The following is a 6,263-nucleotide window of genomic DNA, read 5'->3' as shown; positions in this document are numbered from 1 at the left end:
AAGACTTTACTGTATCTATCACTACCAAATATAAAGGCTCACTGAGACAGATGTGCAGCTGCTCTGTCTCTCTGTGTTTCCACATATTCAAAAGCCAGTGTGTGCCTGTGTGTGTGTATGTGTGTGTTAGCGTGCATGAGATGATATGTGTGTGTAATTGCTTAAATGTGTTAAGATGATATACTCAACATGACACGAGGCATGGTGTCAAATCTCGTCTTTATTAGTGTAGAGAATTATGAGGCTTCTGACCTGTTCTAATCAAGTAATACACAGTTTAGGTAATGCTCAGATATTTCAAATATGAAAGTCAACACTGCTGCAGGCAATAATTCAGGCAATAATTATATATACATATATAAAATAAAAGAGAGAGAGAGAGAACATAGCTAGATAGATATAGAGGTTTCCTGAAGCTCATTTACAGATTTATTCATATACATGGTCATTGAAAATCTGCAGTATATTAGCAAACATCATATGTTTCCAGTTTATCCTGGTAGATAGTGTGTTTGTGTGTGTGTTCTTGCACTTGCTACTTAGTGTGGGCCACAAATTATTTTTTTGCTATAGAGTGAGGGCATTCTGGGAAATGAGGACATTTTAGCCAGTCCTAACTTTCTGAAACACCTTTTTGAGGGTTGGGTCTTTGTTTTATGTTTCAGGTCAGGGTTAGGTTTAGGTCTTAGGTTTAGGTATTTAGTTCTGGTGGTTAAGGTTAGGTATTAGGGGGAATGCATTATGTCAGTGAATGTCCTCACAAAGACAGAAGTACAAGTATGCATGTGTGCAGTTTACAATGTGTATACAACAGTTTTTGTCATTTTCCTTTTTGTGTATTTGTATATGTTCATGCAGCATGCATCACAGTAATACAGTAATTTTCAAGTTCCATTCATTTGTCATCTGAACTCAACAGACAACCAGTTAAATCAATAAGGATGAATGATCTGATCATCATATGTTTGCCCTCTGGTGACTGTTATTATCTCTTCCTATTGTTTCTTTTGCCTTTCAGTTCTTGTTGACTCACTCTTTGTCCTACACCTCCCCATCTCCTCCTTCATTCAACCTAGTCCCTGACTGTCTTCCCTCTCTTTCTTTCTTCCCCTTTGTCTGGTCTCTTTTGTCCCCTCATCTCCCTCCACTTCTCACTGAAACACAATAGTGGGAATTATTGTGCCTAAGGTTGTTGGGATTCGATAAACATCTTCCATCTCTGCTCAACAGTTTCTCCGTTATCCTCCTCCTACCAATTCTTACAGAAAAGCCTTGTCTATGATGTTATTTTCTTGCAGAGCCATATTGCAAAACTGATACTAATAGTCTTCAGTTCTGACTGAGAATGCAAAACTGCAGCTGCACCTCTGTAAATTACTGCCTTTCATGGGTTACTGTTAATTGTATGTACACATTAACCATTAGCCTTTTTTGAAGAGAGACATCAAAATCACATTGAAGCTAACAGGCCCACCAAAGTGATTTAAATGCCAGCACAGCAGAACAGTAATGTACGCACAAAGATTTAAGTGCACCAAAATCAATCAAACTTTGAAACTACTGCAGCAAATATCTATGCTGTATAAAAAAAACAGAGGGGTACAATGGGCTGTTAATCATTGAAATGCTGTAATCAATAAGTGTTAGGGCCATAATGCAAGGCAAAAATGCATTTATCATGTCAGTTGCACAAGCGGATGATGGTGTAACTGTGTGGGGAGTCCTTGCTGCTACACATTTAGTCTCAGCACAAATGGAGCATTGTTAGCATGCATTGCTGTTGATTCTAATACATGACTGGAATCATTATTTTTCAAATGAATGACGCCAGGAATTCAGTTTGCATGATCTTACTCCCATGGTGAACATGGTAATAATAATAATCAGACACAAAAACAATTAGCATATGAAAAATAATTTTTACAATAGACTTTCAAAACAACTTAAAATGTATTAATTTAGCCATCCTTACTGGTTTTTGGATGAGTGACTGTTTGAATGCCACTTCATTCAAACAACTGTTGTAGGTGCCAGGAGCACATTCAGGAGATTAGATAGGCCAAATATAGGACCTTAAAATGTGAACCTTCCAAAGAATGAGAACAGGCTAATCAACAAGTATCGGGTGATTTGTGACATTTATATAGTTCACATCTTGGTACAAAAGAAGTAGTCTAATTTGGTTAGGGTTTAAATGTAATTCATGCTTCAAAAATGTGCAGTGCTCATTGTGGCTAGTTAACTGATTTAATTACCATAAGTTATATCTTTTCAGCCCCCAGTTCTCTCCTCTCTTACTGTATGTTTCATTCTCATTCACCTCTTACTCCATGCAGTTCAAGCTCAATGCCTTCTTAACAAAACCAAACTATAATGGAGAAATGACAAGTTCCTCATACGGTCCCTTGACTGTGTATTGTCAAATCCCTTTATATTTCAAAGTGTATGTAACACAAAACCAAATCATACTGCACAATATTGTGTTTTTTTCTCAGGGTTTTTCCTTTCGTCATCATCCTTTTTATTCCCCACATCTTGAGTCCCTCTTGCATGAACAATGTGACTATATATGGGTTTAAGTCCATCCCTGTGACCACAACATTGACCTCTCCTTCTTCTTCAAACCATAGAAGTTATAATACACAACCTCCCTCCTCCCTTCCTACCAGCTCATGATGTACAACAGATGTGCAGATCTGATCTCATGTAATTCCTAAAGGGTTGCAATAACACAGTACATTTCTCCACTCCACAGGTATGATGTTATATTATTACTGTATTGATCATGTGAGAGATGGTTGCTGTCAAATAATTATCTGTATGTACAACAAGCATGTCCGCTGCTGGGGGACAGTTCATAATTCTATACCACAGAATGATCAACCAAGTGATCTGCAGAACAAAGGCATTTAATGACACCACAAACATAAAGCCAGTTCTGAGGTACAAAGGGGTACAGGCAGCACTACCACTAACATAAGAATACAAGGAAGGACAGTGACAGTTCAAAACAGCAATTGGATAAATCATGTGAATGAGTCACATTGGCCAGGGAACTGAACATTGCATCCATTGTTTGGGCGGGTAGTCGATTGCAAAGGAAAGAGAATTACACTGTATTTCTTCAGCTTCTGACAGGCGTAAAAACTGCAGTACAACATGAAAGACAAACTGACTTGCAATAAGAGACGCAGATAGGCAGACAAACATAATGATCGACAAACAGACAACTAAACATGTCAGTCAGACAAACAGGGAGAAAATCATCATAGAGATGGAGCAAAATGGACAAACAGAGCATAACATGGGCAGTAAAACAGCACTGTGTGTCATGTCCATAACTCAGACTCCCCTAAGTTTTTCCTCTAAAATGAAAATCGGACATTGTAGTTCCTCCACTGGGGTGTCAGAGGAGGAAAAATCCATTCCTCTCCCCGCCTCTCCTCAGATCCCTCTCTAAATCTTATCTGGTTTCATCATAAAAAACGACAGGCTGTCTTGGTAAAGCACAGGGATTATATCAGCATGAGGTCCGGATGGGACAAAGACAAAGGCAGGACAAACTGGGCCAGCACAGAGCTTTCTGCTCTTATGTTTGTTAATGCAGTAAGAGTAAATCCCTCACAAAGCCAGCTACTCATGAACTGAAGGGCAAATGGTTGAAAGAATTATTTGCATGTGTGTTGATTAGAATTTAAAAACCAAATTAGCGATGTTTAAAATATGACAGTATAACATATTATAAAGGACAAATTGTTATAACAGAGAGTATGTTTTTGATAATATGGGTGCTGACAGTGGATAGAGCTAACCCAGGTTTCCTGACTGTGCATGTTTATACAATTGACCCATTGTTTTATGCGTGCTTGGACTTTTTATGTTGTGCTATGAGGAAACCTCTTTGTTCTTCTGTTCAGGCAAGACAGTTGTTTATTTACTGAGAGAGTTTTGTGTTGCTCCTTTTACCTAAATCAGATGGGAAGAAGCTTTTGAACTCTGTCACATTTATGTCTTTCTTGTTTGTTGACAGTAAAATGCATAATAGCTACGTTGGTCTGCAATGCAGAACATACTGTACTAGTCTCACAAAAACCCTGAAAATTGTGACATGTCAACATCTTTCTGGCAGTGGACATGAAAGACAATGGCTGACATTCCTGATACACTGTTACGTTTAGACACAGGAGCTGCATGGTTAGGGTCAGGGAAAGCCCCTGGATTTGGTCAAAATACTCTCAAATGAAAAATACATCAAACAGGGTATTCAGTCTCTTGTTGTCTGCATGAAGGTTAGGTGTTATGGTAGCCCCCCTCACCAGGAGGGTGAGGGAGGACTGAGGTTGGACTCAAGTTTGCAGACCCAGGTGCTAGGGGGAAAAACATGACGGTAGCAGGTAAATAAAAAGAACACAGAGTATCAAAAATATGTAGTGTAGTGTAAATTAGCGTAGCGCGTAGGTAGTGTGGTAGAGTCAAGCCAAAACGCACAGTGTCTGTCAGCGTAGCATTCTACCAACATGTATGTTACGTGGTACATAGTTAATGTTCCGGCAACGACGGAACGTCTGCCAGAGGTATAAGTAAGGAGAAGGTAATCATCGGGATGCACCCCAGCTGTGTGCATCGACAAACCAGTCGCTAATTACTGGAATGCAACACAGCTGAGGTGCAGAGCCCACAGGATAGAGAGAGCAGAGGAGAGAAAAACGGAGGAGAGGCAGCGGCCGCCGAGCGGCCCTGACAGTACAGGTCTCTAGTACTCTGTTTTAAGAGCCCACATGATAAAGAGACGAGAGGAGAGAAAGACGGAGGAGAGGCAGCGGCCGCCGAGCGGCCCTGACATTAGGTGTTCGTTGGGCCCGTCCATCCCAGCCACCACATTCACAGTGTTTTTAACATTCTATAATTCATAACTGTACGGCTTCAATGGACACGCAAACTGTTTCCTGGTCCACACTCCAGTCCAGTTTGTGGTGGAAGTGCACCATTTCTTTGTTTGCCAACACCATAAAACACTAAGAAGAAAAACACAAAGAAATACATGGGGCTGCAATACAAAAAACACTGCCATGCTACTATGTTTTACACTGTAGGCCAACATACCTATTCTACATTTTTATGTGAGACTTCAGAGATGTATGCTTGCCTCTGAGAGTTTTGTCTATGTCCTAGCTTACGCTTATAAGTAACTTTAGATGTTAATATCCCTGTACTTACCCTTGTTGATCTTCTTCTTTTGTGGCAGCTATTGAACAACTTTAAAAGCAGCTGTGATCTCTATGTCATGATATTAATTAAATTTAAGTGAGGAGTGGGCTCTGTGATGGAGTGGATGTAGTCCCTAAGTGTTACTGTAGCATGGTAAGTGATGAGTGTCCTACTCAGCTCACAAACCTGGAGTAGGCAGTGATTTTCCTACATCTGGTATATTAATGGACACCTCACTTTGACACTGTGTTTCACACGAACAATTGAATCTGTCAATTAGTCTGAAGAAATGTGGCTGCATTTGCAGAAATCCACCTACATACCTAACAAGCCATAAAGTTCATTGTTGCCATGGTGCAGACAATGCAGTACTTAGAACCATTTAAGGCTGGTCCCAAACTGTACTGCAATCAACATGCTCATGGTTATTACAGTATGTTTTAATGGAATGGAAGTCGTATTAGCAAACATGCATCACAGCTGTTTTATGTATCAATTTCACATTTGCCCATCATCGTTGTGATTTGATAGAGAGACTCCACTGAGAAACACACTCCAGTATAATGGGCTTTCATTTACCACCATACTGTTTTCCACTAATGACTTTAGTCTGGTTTCTGAAATTTCTTTTGGGAGACATGACAAATGTGAATACAACACGCTCTGTCGTTGAAGCAAGCACGAACAAGGAATAACAGTATTCTCTCACACTTACCTACGATGCTATATAACGCCATTGAGAGTTATGTTTACTAGCAGTTTTCATTCATCATAAGGACTTAAATCGCAATTACTTACCCCAACCTTATTCATAACCACTACATACATACCTAACCCTAACCCAGCTCTAGCCTCATCCTACCTTTAAGCCAAGTTGTCACCATACATCTCAGTGAGTTACCTGTTGGGAACCAGCATCCGATCGCCAAAATGGGAAACCAAGTGTTTAAATCTATACAACCCCATCCCGATAAAACTGACAACAACCACTTGTTGCTGTGTACATGATTAATTCTATTTACCAGGATCATCATCTCTCCCTCATTCAGTAAGTG

This window comes from Monopterus albus, unplaced genomic scaffold, assembly GCF_001952655.1.
Source record: "Monopterus albus unplaced genomic scaffold, M_albus_1.0 scaffold46.1, whole genome shotgun sequence".
Classification (NCBI taxonomy): Eukaryota; Metazoa; Chordata; class Actinopteri; order Synbranchiformes; family Synbranchidae; genus Monopterus; species Monopterus albus.
This window is presented reverse-complemented; position numbering follows the sequence as displayed.